Source organism: Pituophis catenifer, unplaced genomic scaffold (assembly GCF_029215685.1).
Source record: "Pituophis catenifer annectens isolate HBS135680 unplaced genomic scaffold, rPitCat1.0.hap2 SCAF_1, whole genome shotgun sequence".
Lineage (NCBI taxonomy): Eukaryota > Metazoa > Chordata > Lepidosauria > Squamata > Colubridae > Pituophis > Pituophis catenifer.
The window spans coordinates 218,134,637-218,156,237 of record NW_027256881.1 but is presented as its reverse complement, the minus strand read 5'-3'; the positions used below and the strand labels follow the sequence as shown (position 1 = coordinate 218,156,237).

General features: G+C 39.1%; 1 protein-coding gene across 1 annotated transcript in view; it reads right to left on the bottom strand.

Annotated features, from left to right (window-relative positions):
- Nucleotides 1-21,601, bottom strand: part of NCKAP5 (NCK associated protein 5) — a 674,947-nt gene that overhangs the window by 414,350 nt on the left and 238,996 nt on the right. The gene's annotated exons all lie outside the window — the stretch shown is intronic.

Genomic DNA, 21,601 nt, shown 5'->3' with positions numbered 1-21,601 from the left:
CTAGGTAGTATAATATTTCTTTTTGATAATTTTGTAGTTTAACATTTTAAAAACAAAGAACCACAGCCCCCCCCCCCACCCCCACCCCCAGCTGAATAATCTGTTGAACAAAAGGCGACTTGATATATATCTATATCTACACAAAATTTTTGGTAAATTGCCAATATGTTTATATTATATATTTTATATATTGTTGGTGGTTAATGTTATATGTTTTGGGGAATTTGGAGTTTTTGAGTTGGTCTGTCTTAAAAAATTATCTAGTGAATTACATATATACTACATGCACACACACACACACACACCATTTTTCTCCCAGAAAAACAGGAATTAAAGAGGTCAATTTGGGGAATGGGGAAAGGAGAAGATAGAGGAAGAGAAAATCAATTAAATACTTCTCATTGCAACTTTTCCAATCCAATTAGCAGCCTGCCCTGCAGCTGTTTTGGAGGGGGAAATGTCTAAGTTTTAGTGTTATTTCCGTGACAATGTGTTTTTTTCCAACATAAATTTCATCTTGATCTACATAAATTCTTAATATCCATAGGTCCATGTCAGCTATTCATATCAATCCCACAGGGAGCAGAAGGTTGGTCCAGAGCCGAGAACTATGAGACACTCCTTACACAATTAAGAGCTTCTGATGGTGGAATGATTGTCAGATTTTAGACTGGTTCACAACACTTAGCAGGAGATAAGTCAACAGGGTATTCATCCACTAATGAATGCATCACGTTAATTCATGCATATTACAAACTGTTATAGAAAAGAATAGGCAGAGCAGTTGTCTTCCATCCGGCTGACACATCACAATAATGCTTCAGCTCTGTTAGAATAGTTAAAGCAATAAATGACTTTTTTAAAACAGAGATTTTTAGAAGATAATTCAATGCACCATTATGATTTTATACTTCAGTTTCCGTCTATGAGTTCTGAATTTAATTCTAAATCAGTTACTGGGCTTTGAGGCCAACTTTCAATCTTCCTCCCCTCTAATACTTCAATGTTTACTTTCATTCCTTATTAGCTAAGTGAGCAAGATGTTTTTCTTCTGCCAAAAGGAAAATAATTTCTTTTCAAATTGGTTACAAGCCTTATAAAAAGAGATGCTCAGAGTTTATTTAATATGGAATATTTGCATTAAGATGTGAACTGTAAGACCCACTGAAATAATTGTTGACCTGCTAACCTGTATCTCTGGGAAAATTGTGACTAAAAATGCAGTGCTAGCTGTAAAATCTGTTCCAAAGCCCCTCCACCCCTAAAGTATAATCATCTTAAGTACACTACTGTCAAACTGAAGTGTCACACATCAAATATTTCCCACGATGTCTTATGCTATTAGTTAACTCCCAGGGAACCCTCATACTCATTAACTCAGTCCTGCAAATTTTTAAAAGTTATCTCCTGTCAGCACTATAGCCCAAGCAACCTTATTTCTGTATGAACTGCTACCCTGAGAGTTGTGCTTGGCAAACTTTTAAAACGGGACATTGTTTTGAACTTAGATTATGTTTTTTTAAAAACTGACATTTTCAATTATTAAAACAAATTGACAGCCTGTGAACATGGAGTGATTAAGGGAAAGAAATGTCACATCGCTATCAATATCTGAAATATTTTATTCATTCATTTACTTACATACTTACTTCTCCAGGGCATCGAAGAAAACTGCATAGATATCTCCTGCTGTTTTATCCCTACAGCAATCTTGTTGGATAGGTTGGGTTCAGAGATTATGACTGGCTCAAAAATACCCAGTTCCCATGTCAGAGGACAGACCTGGGTCAGGATCTTCCTACCGCATTATGTCACCCTACTATACCACAGCAACTCTCCTCTTTACAAAACAGTATACTTGAAAGAAAAGAGGCAGAGTGCACATTCTTCCTAAATTTGTATTTAAGAGGAATGAAGAAACTGTGCCAATAGATTGTGGCACCTGTGAATATTAATGTGCTTAGTGACTTTTTTTCCCCTTGCACCTGCCAGCGTCTCTGCTACATTCAATTGGGGTTGTATATTTTAGATTTTTTTTTTCATTTAAAAAGGAGGAAGCTCACCTGTTGTGAAACAAGCATAAGCCTCAGGCATAATCTTTATTTCCAGTAATATCTTTACGTTCCCCATAGATTTTACTTCTTCTGTTTGTCTGTCTGTCTGTCTGTCTGTCTGTCTGTCTGTCTGTCTGTCTATCTATCTATTTCTATGGCTTATAACCCACAAACACAACCATTAAAATAAAACAAGCAGCAGAATCCCAAAGAATGGCTGCATCCAAATCCATAGCAGGAAGGTTTCCCCTCCTTATAGTCTTTTCCAAGACTCTACAAAAGAGCCTAATTTTACTGGCCTTCTGAACATCTAGAGGGGTAGGAGCCAACCTAATAGGTCCCAGAGACATTCTAACAAAATAAAATGGTATATGGCTGCAGTCTAATGCTTTATTTGGAAATGTGCCTACCCAGGGGAGAAAGGAGAATATAAAGCTTTAGGGAATAACGGTGGCAATGAAGAAAAGTCTCATCAACTCGCCCATCCCACCAAGGTAGTCATTTTGCAAGAATGTCCAAAATGTACTCTTAAAATTCCAAATGTGTGCACTGGCCCAAAAAGATTGGTTACCTTTATTATTATAATTTAGTTCTGCTAAATGCAAATGCATGATTTTTGTCATTCAAATGCACCAGTTCATTTATTTGAAAATCTTATGAAGGATACAAAATCAGCAAGGAACAAATGGGAGTTTGTTTTTTATTATGCATCTTTCCAAAACATTAATTCTTTTTTCAACAACAGTTTCTGGGATCATCAAATAATCATCTGAAACTGGCATTCAACCTAAGTAAAGCTTGAAAGCAAAATGTGTAAAAATACTAAAAGCACTAATATATATTGAACAGTGGAAAAAATATGGTGAATACTCGAATCATAGGCATTGAATTAGCATCTTAAGAGGAACACAGTGTCTTCCAGTAAACTATTTTAAAAAAAGCTTTGACAAATCACCTATAAGGAATTCTTCCCCCAAACAGCATTTTCAATTTAATTTCAGTCTATGATCCATCATTAAACCAGAGAGAGATGTCAATGAAAAGAATATATTGTTCAATTTCTAAGGTACTTCCACTTTCATGAAATCACTCAAACCCAAATTCAAAGGGGCCCTGTTCTTTCAACAAGAATATACAAATACAATAAATTAGATGGTGAACACACGAAATGAAAACAACTGAAAGCATTTTACTATCAAAAAAAGAAATCAAGATCAAATAAACCAGCTAACAAATAGGAGAGTTGAAAATACTGTTTTGAAACCCCAAAGGTAACTTATTATCCAGCAGCTGTTTTGGCAAGTACATGAATTCCTTCAATTTCAGGTAGAAATATCAAACTCTACCCATCACATGGTTCCTCTAGGAACAGATGTTAGAACTTTATGGTTTATATGTATGTCATATACCACTTGCTTACGGATGTACAATTTAGAATGAAATAATAGACTAAACAAGGTATAATTGAGCTGTTGTATGAAGTGATACATTCAGGAGTGGGCTGCTAGGGGTTCCCAGGGGTTCGGGAGAACCTCTAGCTAAGATTCTGTGCAGTTCGGAGAACCCACAAATCCCATTCCTGGCTGGCCCCACCCACCCCTCCTCTCTTCTTCCAGGAGTCCCCACGTGGCCTGTTTTAGATGCAGGTAAGTGCAAGGCACACATGGAGGCTCAGGGAGGGTGAAAAACGGGCCTACTGAAAGTTCGGGAAGCCGGAAACGGGCCTGTTTCCAGTCCCAGAGGACCTCCAGAGCCTGGGTAGGCCATTTTCGCCCTTCCAGAGGCTCAAGAAAAACCTCCAGAGCCTGGGGAGGGCAGAAACGCTCCCCCACACCCTGGTGCAGGAGGCTGACTAGACCACGCTCACTATGGCCACACCCACCCAGCAACCAGGCAGAGAACCCCTTGCTAAAATTTTTGAAACCCACCCCTGGATACATTCTCCTTTTCTGTACGTCTTCAGAAGGACTGGACGGTTACCTGTCAGAGATTACCTACCCCATTTCCCCCAAAATAAGACATCCCCTGATAATAAGCCCAATCAGGCATGGCAATAAGGCCAAGCACTTATTTCAGGGTTCAAAAAAATATAAGACAGGGTCTTATTTTCAGGAAAACATGGTAGTGAACCCTACACTGAGCAGAAACTTGGAACAGATGACCTTAAATCATCTCCTTCGAGTGTATCCATTAGCAGAGCTCACTCAGAAGACTGGAAACCAAGACCCTTTTGAATGAATAAAAAGGAAGGTGCTTATGTGGAGTAGAGGCACTTTTCCCCAATTATTGTGAAGCATGCACAACCATACTGAACACTGCTAAGGGACAATGAACTACCGTCACTCAGTCACTTTCTCTTCCTCATAACCTATTAGAAACGTGATATGACATTACACTATGGTGCATTACCTGCAGACCTGACCCTCAGTTATGTCATGAAGGCCAAGAAATACTGGTAGATTGTGCAATGAGATTATTTCCCACAATGTAATTCAGAAAATCCTTTCCTGACATGGTATCGCCCGGGTGCTGCACGTGAACTCCTTTAAACTCATTTATTAAGAGTTGATGTCGCTGTACATCTGAAATGCACCAGGTCGAGTAACGCTGTTACGAAGTACAGAATGTTATAAGGAACAGAACTGAAACTGGCATGGGTACGCTCCCTCCTAATGTCATGTTCTGCTCTTAAAAGTAAGTACTGACCTTGGGAATTAAACTGGAAAAAGTTTATGTGCATGCAAACACTCCAAGTATTTAATGGCTGCAGATCTTGTGATACTGTCAGCCAATTTCTTTTTTTTCAAGCACACAATTATGAAAACAATGGTGCTGTGATGCTTTGCCAAAATACAGTCAATAATAATTATAACAAATACCTGCTGCAGTCATAAGAAACTTTCATGCCACAAAACAGCACATGACAAGTCATGTAGCTACTAAAAATGCAGTTATTAATCTGTATGTCCCAAATAAACATTATCCTGCTTTCTTTCATTTGTAGCAACTTGCTATGGCATACCTTAAGAAAATAAATGTATTTCAGACTATACAGGTAGATTATTTTATTTTATTTTATTATTTTATTTTATTTTATTTTATTTTATGTATTTATTTATTTAGCATTATCATCTCTCAATCCATATTATTTTATATAATTATTTTAAAAATCAGATGAAAATACAACCCCTATGATAAAACACCTGCAGAACTACAGGTAGTCCTAGACTTATGACCACAAGTGGTACCCGAATTTCTGTCACTGATTCAGTTGTTAAGTGAGTAATCCTGTGACCGTGCCCAGCTTTACAAATTTTTGCCAGTAGTTAAGCAAACCATGTGGTCATTAAGTGAATCCAGCTGATTTTGCTTGTTGGAAGCTGGCTGGGGAGATCGCAAATGACCTTGGGATGTTGTAACTATTATAAATAAATGCCAGGTACCAAGTGCCTGAATCACAACTACATGATCATGGGGTTGCTGCGATAGTCATATGTGCAAGGACCAGTTGTAAGTCACTTTTTTCAAGAGTTAAAACTTCAACAGATTGCTAAATGAATGGCCATAAGTCGAGAACTACCTATATTGAATCTTAAAACAGCAGAGATGAAAATGCTACAATCAAACAAGTTTTCCTGTCTACCTATCAGCAATTCTACTGCCATATTCTAGACCTATTTCAAATTGCATATACAATACATAGTGTTATCTGAGTAGCAGTTTATCAGTTATCCGTAGGATTAAAAGGGAAAGCGGGACCAATGCACGGGGATGTATGGAACTGAACAAACCTTCCTTTTAGGATTTTTTACAAGATTGAACCATTTGTAATGCCACTCAATTAGACAGAAGAAACCTTCCAGTAAAATATATTACTTTGCATCTATGGATGTTTGCATTTATGTGCACTGGGAAGTTGTATGCAGAGAGTAGCATCAAATTCTGCTGTAGGTCATATGACTAGAAAGTGGTGGGCTTAAAATGGAACAGACATCAACATGCCAGGCCATGGAATGCTTGTCTCATAGACATACATAGAGGAATATTTTTTTTTTGCTCCATAACACTTGGCCAGATCTAGACTATTTTTGAATTTCCTCTTTATTTTGCCATCTTCTTCCACCACAACAAATTTAGTCCACTTGTGCTCAGTTCTTGGAGAATTATTCTGCTGACAGACAAAGAGCATTTTTATATACTTTATTTCAAAGACTTTATAATGTTGGAAAGAAAAAGGAAAGATAGGCAAAGATACCTATCAGGAGTGGGGAAGAGGGGGAAAACAGGAATAAACTCAGGGAATTTCTAGATATTTAAAATTGGGGTAAGGACTAGGACATATTTGAGTGAAAATACAGGGAGAGATACAGTGTGAGTAATGACGCATGCATTTTACAATAATTTATATAAAGACAATTTCTAAATTAAGGTACTTGCCATCTGTGAAATGAATGTTCTGTTCAAGCAGAAAAAAAAGCCAGTTCAGAATAAGACGTCTGTGCTTTGAGGCTCAAAAGACATATTTGCCTTGTGCTCAAGTTTCAGAATAAGCTATATTTTTGCCTTATTAGCCTTCTGTGAAATGAATGTTTAATTCAATCATTTTACAACTGGCATCCTGTATGATGGTGCTCAAGTTGTTTTCAAATTACAAATGTGTTCACAGCCTCAAAAACTAAGTGCCACAATAAATTCAAATATTACAAGGTTCAATATCCTAAACTAATTTCATCACAGAAGATTCAGCACATCATTTTTCTGTTCTAATGTCAACACTTCCTATGTCTAAGTTCCCACAATATATTAAGCTATAATGTGGTGTACTTGGTTTAGTATAGTGCCGTGATGGCAAACCTATGGCACGCGTGCCACAGGTGGCACAGGTAGCCATATCAGTGGGCACACAAGCTCAGCTCCGGCCTTCTGGGCCCACCAGAAGTAGGGAAACAGTTGTTTCCTGCCTCCGGAGGGCCTCGGGGTGTGGTGGGGAAAGCCCCTTTTTCTCTTCTCACATGGCTCCAGAGCCTTTCTAGGAGTATCGGGAGGGTGAAAACGGCCTTCCCCACTCCCACAGGAGGCCCTCCAGAGGCGAGAAACGGCCTGTTTGCCAACTTCCAGTCCCATAGAAGTTGGCAAACGGGCCATTTCTCACCTATGGAGGGCCTCGGGGGGGAAGGCCACCTGGAGCCTGGTGAGAGAGGTGAGAGAGGCTCTGGAGCCAGGTGAGAGAGAAAAACGGGCCTTCGGGCCATCACATGCCAGGAGCAGGGGGATTGCGTGCGCATTCCTGGGGGTGGGGCACATAGAATCATGGTTGTGGGCACACATGCATGTGACCCCCCCCGGGCCCCCGCCTCCTGGCATGCAATGGCAAAAAGGTTAGCCATCACTGGTATACTGTCTTGCAATCCAGGCAATATGATTTGTAAACAATGTGTTAGTGTCATAAGTGAACCAAACCAATCTGTTCAATGTTAGTCTCTTGTAAGCTGTAGGCAATAGAAGGCCAATTCCATTTTGTTTTCAAAACAATAGTATGGATCTGTCAGTGTTGAATCAAGCTCAACTCAAATGAGACTTTACAAACCAGCAATAAGAGACATAGATTGTCAAAAAAACAAATTTCTAAAGTTAAGATGGAACAGTGATGGAAATGTCTCACTCTATTTTCCAAATGTTGCTTATTGTATATTGTATATACAATATATTCTTGTATATTGCCAAACATCTATTCAAGAACACAAACTAATCCCACTTTTTTCATTCAATTTTCTTACAAATTAATCAAGCTGTAGAGCCACTTGGAATGATATCCATATCTTAACATTTATCCACTGAAACCATCCATCCTGCAGCCTTAACACTTTTCAAAATTCTTAGACTTATGATTCCTTTTTCAAGTATCTTTTACTGCATTGTACTGAACTAAGATGTATAGCATTTGTTTTCAATTGCACGTATCAAAATATCTCTATCATTCCATTACAAAGCTCTAAAATGCTTTTTACAGCGTTCTTTTAGTTCGGCTTCAGCTCAAATAATTTAATCACTTTTATTATTAAAACCATTCATTCTATTAATGGCTCACACTTCTGTGGCACTCTGTAGAGTAGTACTTTTCATTCTGTTCTAAGCAGTTTCCATAACCTCTTTTCACTGGTTCACTTTCTATTTATTCTGTTGGTAAGTTAATTATCTTCTAATACTGTTTTATATAGTCCTCCTGTTTGTGATGGAGAGTAGTATTCTGGATCCCAGGAGGGAGGAGGTGCATTCTAGAGGAATAAGAGGCAACTCAGTTCAGATATTTTGTTTGAGAGAAATGGTGAAGACAGTCATTCATTCTCAGAATATGTGATAGTTGTAGAGAGTAGAGTGCTTTAGTTTGGCAAGATTCTGCCTTTGGTGTAGAACATTAAAGAAGTCTGCTTGGAAGAATCACCAAGTACAGTATCTTTCTCAGTTTCAGGGCCTGACATTTTTCTCTTTCTGCAGTCATTCTTACACTCTCATTTCTTTTTCTTCCATGCTCATTTCCCCCCACAATTGGCTCCAGACAATAACAGGAAATGGCCTGCCACATTCAGAACCTCTCATCATCCTAGTACTATTAGTTATCTCAGTCTTTCATTGTAAACAATCAGATCAATGGTATTTCAAGAGTTGTATTTATTCCTTCGCACATGGGCATCCAAAGGTATGGTGCAAATAATGAAATGTATTTGAGGACATTACCATATATACATACATACATGTTTTGATATTATTGTGCTTTGCCATGGATGCTTTCAATTTTTTATTTATTTAATAAACTTTCCTGACATTACAATTACAGAAGTAATAGTAATAGTAACAGAGTTGGAAGGGACCTTGGAGGTCATCTAGTCCATCCCCCCTGCTCACACAGGAGACCTGTACTAGGGATTCAAACCGCCGAACTGCCGACCTTTCTGATTTGACAAGATCAGAGTCTTAGCCACTGAGCCACCTAGGTGGCTTACATTTAGTCTATGAATTTGAAGCATACCTTTTTCTAAGATGATATTTCATAGTTCTCACTAATTCCTGGGTCCTCAAATGGTCAATTTCCCCTTTTTGCATTATCTTCTTTGAATTCCAACTTATCCATGCTATCTAGTATAAACCCTTGGATGGTTTTCAGAATATTGCACAATATTTTTGCAACATTCATCTCTGTTTCTTCTCATTTTCACAATTACATTGAACATAACATCTAACTGTCATAGTTATGGATTCTTACTTACAGGTGAATTCACAGTAACCAAAATTCTTACTTTTCTGAGCTAGTATGGTATAGTGGCTAGAGTGCCAGCCTAGACACCAGAAGATTGTGAGTCTTGCCTGAGGCATGAAAACCAAATCAGTGACATTGGCAAGTCTCTCTTAGTCCAGCCTACCTCTCAGGGTTGTTATTATGGGGAAGCAGGGACATTAGGTATGCAAATCACCTTGAGAGAGACAATGGTAGCAAGATAAGAATATAAAATTGGTTTTTAAATATGGGATTTAAAATTTGGGGGTTTTATAATTGAGCCTATCATTTAATAATTTTAATTATTTTTAAATTTTGTCTGTCTCTGTGCTTTTAATCAGGCTGTACACCGCCCTGAGTCCTTCGGGAGAAGGGCGGTATAGAAATAAAATTAATAAATAAATAATAAACAACAATAATATATTTTAGCTTTCATAATTAAATCTATACCTCCGCTTTCCTGAACAAACTAATTTTATCCCACAATATCAAACTACTTTTACTCATATCTTACATCCTTCCCTTTATCTAAACGTCACAGATAAACAATCTAATCATCAATTCATGCCCATTATTACTTATTTTTTCTTATATTCCAAGTCCCATTCTTCCGTATCTGCTAATTGTTTCCAGGTAGTCCATAGATTATTAAAGGCCATATTTTCACAGAACACTTTTAAAAACTTTATCCATACCCTAGATCACCTGCTGGTTATTTGATAAAGGTAAGGACTGTATCAGTCACTTCTGGCACATTTTGTTCAAGACCGCATAAGTGTAACCAAAGCAGTTTTATCCCCAGCATGCCCATGCTGCGTAATGCAAATTCTACTCTAAAGACTACTTTGAAAGCCAACATGCTGATCCACACATCCCACCAACTAGGAGGAATATGTAGCATACTGACACACACTCAGGATACTTTAATCATATATAAGTAATCAACTGCTTCATTACAGATATTGCCATGTATGCTTATACTTAAGCATACTTGCTGGAAGAAATAGCCACCCAGTTCAAACATGGTATCATTAGTCATGTGTTTCCCCCATAAACTATCCTTAAAATGCTGAAACTGTTATTAAACAATTCTTTTTTGTTCTTTCTTTCATTTATACAATACTTTCTTAATATTAGATTTAGAGTGGCTCCAAATCATATTGTACATAAATATTCACATACATATTCAGCAGTGTAAAAAGTTGCTGTCAGGAAATTTTAAGCATGTAAGCTTAAAATCCATATCATATCAAGTCACAGCTACAAAATCATGAATGTTTGTAAATCTAGCTCTTCATCCTACCACCACACTGCATGATTTGCTTAGCCTGGCTTGTATTTATAAAACTAAGGAATGTAGGTTTGCTATAAAAGTAACTAACAAAGTTACTTTACATGGGGGGGGGGGTGGAGACTGCTAGCCAATAACATGAAAAGGAAGGAAAAGGAAAAGAAGTTTAATTCATGCATATGAAATTGGTGGCTATATACATCTACTAAATAAATAAATAAAACTTCCAATGGGACTTTCTGTATTAATATTAACCCAAATACCCATCCAAGTTCTTCTCTTTCATACCCCATTCTTTCTAGTTCTACAACTGTCAGAAGTAATCAACAAGTAAAAGAGAATGTGAAAATAAAAGAAAATTAATATTTCTACTATCTGTACTAAACAGGTCTCATTACACATTGCTTCTGGATAGAACTCAAGAAATCCTTCTGGGTCAGTAAGACAGGTCTGTTTCAATACTCAAGCACAGAAGTAAATGATACTGAAAAGCTCCAGTTATCTAAACTAACAGAAGCATAGATAATGAAAAGGCAAATACAGGTTTGCTACAACCCCATCAAAGGCTTAGATACACCGCCCAGATCGTAAAAGAAGCAGTTTCTGGGATTCACTCTCTAGATTAAAAACTTGAATCTGAGATACAATGCAAAATACACACACATACAGAGCACAATATACCCCAGCTCAGTCATCCTAAAATGATCATATTTCTCTGCCATCCATCAGAATTAAGCTGCTTATGGATGCATAACAATGCTGTATATGCGGTTGCCAGTAGCAACAGGCATACAATTGTACAGCTAGCTCCCCTTTCCAGCAGCAGCAGCCAAAGGAAAAAAAGAGTTTGCAAACAGCAGGACAGGGGACAGCAGAAAGAACAAGCAAAGGAGCCAGCAGAGGCAAGGAAGAAGGGCCCTGAGAGCAGCAGGAAGAGATGAAAACAGAAGGGACAGAAAAGGCCCAACAGTGGGAGCGCTGATCCCAGGACCAGGCAGCAGGAGTTGGATGAAAGGGAAATCAAAGTGGGGGGGGGAGGGAATTGGGGTTAGAGGCGGGTTTAACAAAAGCCCCGATGCAACTATACCAGCAAGTTCAAGCGACAGAAGCTTGTCGCCAAAAGCTTGTCGCCTAAAGTCTTTCTTTAGGCTTAAACCCATCTTCCCCATCCGTAACTCAACGAGGCCACCTCTTCATCCCCATTCCCCAAGCATTCTAAACTAGCCCTTCCCACTCCCTCGGGTCAGCCTCGTCACCACAACGTCCGGCAAGTCGTGCAGGAGCTGTGCAAAACTTAAAAGAGAGAGTGGGGGGGGGGGAGGACACTGCTGCACATCCCTCTGTCCGCAAGTTCAGAAGCGTGGGCCTGTCGTCGTCCCCTCACACGCATTCCACCAGGGCCCGCATCTCACTCGTTCAAATACAAATTACACGCCACGAACGGGTCAGACAGACGACTGCCCGGGACTCGTGGGAAGAAAAAAAAAAAGCAAAACCCAGGGCTGCAAGCACTTTGGAGAGGTCCGTCCGAAGAACCCGCGGACAACTCCACAGTGCCCCCTCCCCCCTCTCTCTCTCTCTCTCTCTCTCTCCCTCCCTTCTCTCTTAAGAACAGACCTAAAGAAAGCATCAACCTGCCAGCGCCTACGAGACCCGCTTCGCAACGGGTCATCGGGTTTGCACCGGGGCTCGAACCCACGCGCGAGCGCACGCCTCGGCCTCGCGCGCTTGTCCAAGGGACAGCCGCGGCGAGATTGGCCAGCCGGCGGGCACATGCCCGGGTCAGGCGCTTCTCCATCTTGCTTTCTCTCACACACACACACACACACACACAAACACGGCGACCCCCGACACCGCTCACCCCTCCACCGCCCGCCCCTCGCCCAGTGCTCCTTTTACCTTTGCCTTAAACCAGGAGAGAAGGGGAGGAGACGGGAGTGGGGGGGAGAGAGAGAGAGACGCCAGAGGGCGGGGTCCACTTCAGAGCAGGTGAGGGGAGCGCAAAACGCGCAAGGAAAGAGGGGCAGCCGAGGAAAGAGGAGGGAAGGCTCGGCGCAATTGCTACCTTACCTGCTCTGCGGAGGGACATTTTGCAAGCGGCGGGCAGGGGCGGGGCCTTTACGCTCCCCGGGGACCCGCCGGAGCAGCCCGGGAGCCCGACGGCCGCAGCCAAAGCAGCCTCCGACTTTCTAAACTTGGCATGGGGGTCTCCCAGCATTAGCGGACGCTACCGCGGACGCAGTCCGGGACGCCGCCGCTGCAACCGCAGCCGTCGCCGCCGCTTCTTCCGCTTTTGTTGTTATGCTGCTGCCGCCGGGCTTGTCTCTTGCTGGCGCTCCCTGTCGGGCTGCGGCAGGGCCGCCGCTCCGCGTGCGCTCGGGGAGGGCCGGCCAGGCGGCGGGCTGGGGGAAGGTGGCCACTGCTGCGGGGAGGGGAGCGGAGGCGAGGCAGGGCGGCACAGCTCCCCGAGGGGACGCCGGGTGACGGGTTCCCGCCCTGCCCCGCTATTCCGGGTTGCGGTCGGGGCCTTTTAATTCCCCCTAAACGGAGGAGGCTGCTTTAGGATCGGGGGTGTCAAAAGAGTGCTGCCCATCTGCTGCGATCGGAATCGGTCGCAACGGAACGGCTCTGACAAAGCTTTGCCTGCAAGCGGGGGTCGGGGAAGGGAGGGGGAGCTTGTCTGAGGAAAACTGCTATTGTGGGTTGGGACCGGGGGGGGGGGTATCGGGAGGAAAAGACAAGTGGAGAAAACTAAGCGGCTCTCTGGTCCCGTCCTCCCCCCCCCCCCCTGCTCAGCAGTAAAGTTCATATTAATAGAGAGAGCGAGAGCAAGGGCTTCCATTCCTCTCTGGATATGATGTATGGACTTCAATTCCCAGAATTCTCCAGGTAGCATGCTGCCTAGGGAATTGTGGGAATTGGTATCCATTCATCTTGAAACTTCCAAGGTTGAGAAAAACTGCTCTAGACTCTTGACAAATCACTTTAATGACAAAACGCAATTGTCCCTTTGCAATGCAGAATCAAAAGTTGGTGTGATTATACCAAGCATTCTCTCCCTCTCCCCCCCCCCCCCACCTCTCACCATAAATTGAGGACTACCTATTTTGGTTGGATCACAGAAGACGTTCAACCACAGCCTACTTTACAAATCAAAAAAAGGCTCGGTTCACAGCATATATTAAATCACAAAGAAGCAGATTATATTATAGTTTGGCATGTGAGGTGTACCCATCCTATGGATTATACCTGCAGAAAGTCAAATATGTGGATTGTGCCTGGATAGCTCAGCAGACTAATGCATTGTAATTTAACACCAGCTTTCTGCAATTAAAATAAGATCGAATCTCGCCATGCTCAAGGTTGACTCAGCCTTCCATCCTTTCTAAGGTAGGTAAATTGAGGACCCAGTTTGTGGGGGCAATAAGCTGACTTTGTATAAATATACAAAAGTATGAAGGCTATTGCTTAACGCATTGTAAGCCGCCCTGAGTCTCCGGAGAAAGGTGGCATATAAATCAAATTTAAAAAAAAAAAAAAACTGATGATGTTAACCTAGTCAGCTAATGGAACATCTTAATAATGGCCATCAAGGACTCCACAGTTCAAGTCACCATGGGCAAATAGGCAACAATATAAACCTAATAAATAAATAAAAATAAACTCTAGAACTCTATTCTATTCTATTGGAATTTGCTAAGTAATTACAAAAATGTCTCAATTAAAATAATTTTTTGGAACTGTGGCAATTGGAAAAACGTCTTAAAAGTCATCTGATTCGAATTCTGAAAATAGAAGGGCCTAACAACTGGATTTCTGATAGATCAGTGTTTAAAAAAACAACTTCTAACTAAAGAAACAAAATAGCATAAATTATAGTCAGAAAGTAAAAGAAGCACTGACAGGCATCTGGAACTGACTGTTTCCAATTATATCACTGAGAAAGCAAGCAGCAAGACCTTAGAGAGCAATGTTTCTCAACTTTGGCAAAAAGCTGGCAGGCGAATTCTGGACATTGAAGGCCACACATCTTAAAGTTGCCAAAGCTGAGAAACACTGCCTTCAAGTTTCAAGTGGTCCAACTCCAGTCAGAGGAAAGTGGAAAAAGTAATGCTTCTGGATGCATACACAAAATTCAGCCTGGATAAAAAAAATGTTCTCTAATGACTTTACAATGAGAAAGTTCTTCTCCCTATTCCCTATAATTTTGCTCAGCAATTTAGTTATTTATACTTTTTAAAAGCTGTGAACAGTAATTGTACTTACGTATTTATTTTCATTTTTTAAAATGTCATTATGATTTAACACATAGATAATATGTCAATCTTATCCATCACATTAACCCTGGTAACTATTTAAAAAAACAGTCTCAATGTGATCATACCACTGGACATAATGTGATAAAATTCACATTAAAAAACATTGATAAGAGACCGTGTGTTCCCATCCCACAAGTACAGTATATATTTTTGCGCATTTTTTACTAATGGAAAAAAACGGAAATTGAGAGAAATAATTCAGATTAGTTGACAGATATATGGGTGCTAAATTATAAATAAGGAAGTAGAACCGTCTAGGCTCCAGTTCAACCCATCACTTAAGCATGAATTTAAATTTAAAAATATAAATAATCCCCCTTTTACTTCCCTCAAAGCATATATAGCATAAACACAATGGAATTTGGCATGGGCATAAGTGACCTGATGGTTTATGCATACAGCATGAAGTTTCCTTGATTCTCAGTCCATCAGCACTCATGTTTCTAATAGTGTGCAATATATTCAACCATGACAGAATAAGACTGAGTATTACAAGAAAGTCTTGCCATATTATCAATACCTCTATTTCAAAAGCGACCTTGTTAATTTTAAACCTGTTAGCCCAACATTGATTTTCAGTACTATTATGGAAAAGTTGATGTAGAACTCAATTAATGCAGCTATCTTAAAGTCAAAATATAGATACACTCAATCAACATGGACTTTTTTAGATGCACTCTACCAAATACAACTGGTTTTGTTTGTTTGATGAGATCTGTACTATATAGGCCAATTAATGTTGACACAATGCTGATATGAGGAAAAATTATTAGCATATTCAACGTCCTTAAGTACTTACAGCGATGTGAGTAGATTTTGTTGAAGAAAACATTTGTGCAAGCTGCAACAAGTTGCCCAATATTATATCACATTCATTCAGGTTCACTCTATTAATTATTCCTGATTTAAATAAATGTTATATTAGCAGAAGAAAAAAGACTCTGAAGATGCAGGAAGGTTTTATGCCATCTGTAAAAAAATATCTTGATAGAAAGTACGATACAATGAGTCTGTCAAAGAAAATCTTCAGTTTACATTCACATAAAATAATAATACTAACAACAACAATAAACCCATTCCTGGTAGAGTAAAGCAAGTAGGAAGAGCAATATAGGTCTCAATTTAATAGTACCTCAGTTTGAAACCCAGCAAGGCTCCAGACTGAGGCAACACCTCAGGATAAAACTTTGCTCAAGCAGCCAATTTGTTTCTGACTGGTGCTGTCTAAATGTGTCAGGGCACAGTATGTCTCAGTCATACCAGTGAATGACGTGACCTGTATATCAAATCTTTTTAAAGACACGTACAATATTTCAGACAGAAACAATAATGCTGAAGCTACTAGACAACCCCTTTTTAAAAAACAAAAAATCTTAATTTTAAGAATAAATTATGTACTTTGTACTAATGGAACCAGTCTGTAGGAAAGCCAAAACTGTGCAAATCCTTCTGTTCATCTCTGCAGCCATTTACATGAGTGAATTGGTGTGTGTCAGTGGTGAAATCCAATTTTTTTTACTACCAGTTCTGTGGGCGTGGCATGGTGTGGCTTGGTGGGCGTGGCAGGGGAAGGATACTGCAAAATCCCCATTCCCTCCCCACTCCTGGGGGAAGGATATTGCAAAATCTCTATTCCCACCCCACTCTGGGACCAGCCAGAGGTGGTATTTGCCGGTTCTCCAAAGTACTCAAAATTTCCGCTACAGGTTCTCCAGAACCTGCTGGATTTCACCCCTGGTGGGTGTGTGTGTGTGTGTGTGTGTGTGTGTGTGTGTGTGTATTTGTATGTGATGAATACTGCTTTATAAACCTGCAAATATCTCTACAAGAACCCATTACAATAATAATTATGTAGTTTTTTGATATACATATATGAATTAAGCCTTGAGCAAGACTGTTAAATGCATTCCTGATTTCATTTACAAGATGCAAAAATGACAAATTATTTCCAAGAACTACAACAGAAATATTTATGCTACTGTTACATGAACAGCATGTTCTAATTGATGAGATACAAAACAAAAATAGTTTCAAGCACAATATGACATTATGAGACACACCTTTCATTTCGACGACAATTGAAAAGAGGGAGATTCATAAGAAAAAAATATCAGGAAAACCTCACTGCATGAAATATACATTTTATTGTTGTTGCTATGTGTTTGAAGCTAGGTTTACAGACAGGTACTGCTTTCTCTGCGCTTAAGCAGAGGTCTCTTCCAACTCTGTTATTCTGTATTCTATCCAATCAGATTAATTTCTTGGAAGCATGAGAGCAGATACTAGTTTACAACCCTGGGTACCAAGAATGAAGAGCTCAAAGAAGAAATAACCACATTAGATTTGTTCATCAGTTCTTCAAAAACCAGTGAGAGTTTTATAGTGGAGCCACTATATACTTATGTCAGAATCAACACTCTCGGAACAACCAAAGGAACGGGAATTTTGCTTCAGTATCACAAGCTACACTGCATTATAATTAACTGAGCAGATGAGGGAAGAGGCAGAGCCTCAGCAAAAGAAGGTATCCTATCAGTCATTGCTTCTCAAAGACAACCATTCATACAAAACATTGCAGTCAATTGTAAACTTAGCAAGTCCATTTGCACATGCTAAGATGGTTAGTTCTAAAGTTGCTTACATGGTTTTTCATCTTGTTATTTTGATGTTGACCTGTGAGGGTTTTCTTTTTTAAAAAAAGGTTGCATGCTGTAAAAACTGGATAATTAAATTTTGTGCATATGGTGCAAAACCATGAACACATTAATTCAGTAATCATGTTAAGCATGGTATGGGAACATAGCCAGAGAATTAATGCAACTGTTGAATAGGGAGCTAGACAGGTTTCCATAAAAATGTTTTTTACTATGGAGCCAGATCCATCTTTATGGTTTCTTGAAGGGATGCCTGGGCACGATAAAGTGTTTTTTTAGAGGTCATTCCAGAAATTATAAATTCACATAACATAGGACTGCAAGCCAAATTGAGGGAAACCCAAAGATTTTTCCCCGTAAGGCATGTCTGATTTCTAACACTTGGCAATGGTGATGGCTAAGCTGGAATGAGAAAGATCTTTAATGATTGCACAGACTGTCTGAGAAATAAATGAATGGCTGAGTCCAACTTGTTGAGGATTTAATTTTGGCAAGAAGACATAAGTGTACAAATACATACCTGAGAATATGCAGTAGTGGCATATATTCACAATAGACGTCTAAGCAAATTTAAGCATGAATGGCTTCCATACATTCTATATACCAGTGGTGAAATCCATTTTTTTTTTATTACCGGTTCTGTGGGCGTGGCTTAGTGGGCATGGTGTGGCTTGGTGGGCGTAGCAGGGGAAGGATACTGCAAAATCTCCATTCCCACCCCACTCCAGGGGAAGGATACTGCAAAATCTCCATTCCCACCCCACTCTGGGGCCAGCCAGATATGATATTTGCCGGTTCTCCGAACTACTCAAAATTTCCGCTACCGGCTCTCTGAACTGCTCAAAATTTCCACTACCGGTTCTCCAGAACCTGTCAGAATCTGCTGTATCTCACCCCTGCTATATACTAATAAAGGAGAATATTTGAAGCTCAGGTTTCAAAGAACTAGCATTGATGATGTTACCTAGTGTGAGTAATGAAACATCTGTAAGAAAGCAACCAAGCTGATAGAGCATCAAGGACCCCTCATACCATATACTACACAGCAAGGCAAATGTAAATATGTATGGAAAAGAGAACTGATCAAAGAACTGAAATCAGAGACACTAAAAATTTGAAATCTTTAGAAGTATTTAGCATTATACCGGTAGTATGATAAAGAGGAGGGAAATACTATTTATAAAGTTTTTAGTTTTTTAGTTTTTGTATTTTTAAATAACAAATAGTGGATATTTTAGCTGAAAGACTTACCATACATTCTTATTTACACTGTTCAAATAATATAATTTACTGTTTTCTATAATTAATTTCTAATCAAGCATACACTGTACAATCTTGGTACCTCTTGTTCACTTATAGATGTTACATTTATATATCAATTAATTATACATACATACTGTGAGATGAGCAAGCTACACAAATTTAACAATTGCATGCATGCGTTTGGAGACATAGGGCAACACTGTTGTTTGTGATAGAATGATAAATTGATGTTTTGCAGTATGTTGGAAAAGCAATGAAAATAGGATGCATAGTGCTATCTCTCCTTCTTTCTCCACTCTATCTTCCTTTTCTTCACCATTTCCACCCAGAAAATGAGTGAGTGAGTGAATATGTATGTGTGTGTGAAAGAGAAGGACGAGCAACAAATGCCTTACAATTGTTAAACTAAAGTGCTTGAACTAGTACTGAGCATCCTTGAATTCAAAGAGTACTAGCAAATCTTTGAACATTTATCTGTTTTTCATTCAATATTAAAATTACATTGTTACAACTTCAAAGAAAAGTACAAGTTTCTAGTCACTTATCAATGTTCCATAGATGCTGATAATAGCAGCTACTTGGCTCAGGGTCATTTCTGGCTGATTATAGTGTGCCTTTTATTTTAAAAAATATTGCTTCCCTGGTAAGGAAGTCCATATAGCTATTTCCTCTTGGGGTTTTTTAAGTTAAAGCACATCTCAAATATATCAGCATGAAAGACTGTAGCAGCATGACATTTGCTGTCCCCATTCCAGGTCTCTTTCCTGCCTCTGTTACTTCTCTTTCAAGCCACTGCAGTCTTTTCCCATGAGGAAAGTATAAATGCAGAAGGCTCTTGGCAACAAATTCAAGAAGAAGAACTCTTTGCTGGCAATCAATGTGCCTTTTCAGTGAACACTCCGTACCTGATGATCAACAGAATTAGATCTACAGCATTTTCAAAGATTTAAAAGACAGGAAACCATTTAATGATGTTTTCATAAATCTTAACTAAAGTGTTCAGAAATCAAAAAGAGAAAACATGCATGATAAAGAATATGTTCCCCTGTTTTTTGTCTGACAAATAACAGCAGTTGTTGAAGGTTGAATTTAGTTTCATGAGAGAAATAGAGAGAGAATAGTCAGCACAACTACAATTAACTGTGTTTGTATTAGCAATCCACTCTTCTCCTCCTAACTCCTGTCTTTCTTCTTGCTACTTAGAGATAGGCCAAGTATAAGAATTATTATTTTCTGATTTTAAAATTTTTCAGTGACAAGGATTGTGTGAAACAATCTGTGCTGTTGCACCTCAAAGCCACTCAGTAACTCCATTTATCATATATCTGTGGATCAACAGATTTAAACATGATGTACGATGCATATTTTTAAACATCACTTTCAAGAAACTCTGTAATAATATTTTCAAAGCATAACAGTCTTAAAAAGAAAGTAACATTTTCCATTTTCAGAAGTAGGTGTTTTGTAATTTTGAAAATACTTGATTCTTTTCTTTATAAACTTGTTAAAGAATGTATGTTTAGAGCTTTGCACAATCATTGTACTGTATTCAACTATGAATACATTTGCAATTTGTTTGCTTTGCTGATCTTAGTATGTCATTTAATAATGAATCTCTAAACTAGATTAAAATGCTCAATGTTCACGTTTCCTTTCTTTCGAATTGTACTTTTCACACGTGCAGTGATATAGTTGTATATAACTGCTGTGCTCACTGCCCTTCATCTGAACCATGGATTATAGTTCAAGAGCACCAGACAATAACCATCTGCCTTACACAGATGGGATCGGGCAAAATCAAAGATGGACTTTTTCTAATCCTTAATAACTTTTCAAGTTGAGTGCATCTGAATATAAAGAGTTCATTTCTCAGAATGAAAGCAATAAAAATGAAGCGGGCTCCCTAAAATCCCACACTTAATGCTTAATGAGAAAATATAGCACAAAGTTAGTTGAAAAATGGGCAGCTATATGAATGTTTAAATAAATGCATACATACGTACATACATACATCATACATATATACATACACACATGCTTTATATGCAAACATTCTGCTATTTTTAAGTATTTTAGCTTTAAATAAATACTAAAATTAAGTATTTTAGCTTTAAATAATAAAGCTTTAAAAAATACAGGTATTTAAAAAAAATACCTGTATTTGAAAAGTTGTCTGATTCTTCTTCTAACTTAGAAGAGTCAATGTTTATAATAGATTCTGCTCCCAACACAGTGATTTTCTTGAAAATCCTCTGATAAACCTATTACTAGCCTACCATTGGCAATATTCCTACCTAGTAGTGCTAAAAGAGCTTTTTGCAAACCATGAAGTAGGTATAGCTGGAAACCTGATCTAAGCTTCTCTGTCTCCTGACATCCCCACAATTATAGCAGACCAATTCTTCCCTCCTCCACACCCCATTAGCTTAAGTGGGGGCCACTTAATGAAAATCTCTAGAATTGAAAACCCCATTAAAGCCCCTGCCTTCCTTTCCTAAATAAATCACATGAGCTTTGAAAACGGTGGACGATCCATCGTATCATATTCCATCAACCCTCGCTTGAATCAAAATCAAGAAGTTTTTGCAAATAGTTGTTATACTTTCATTCTGTAATTCTCTGCAAAATTACATGAGGCGTCCACTGATGTTAATGTATCAGGTCACCCAGCAGATTGAAAATCAATTCCTGTGTAATCCACATTCAGTCAACTGTCCTGGTTGCTTCATTCCCAGTCTCAAGTATAA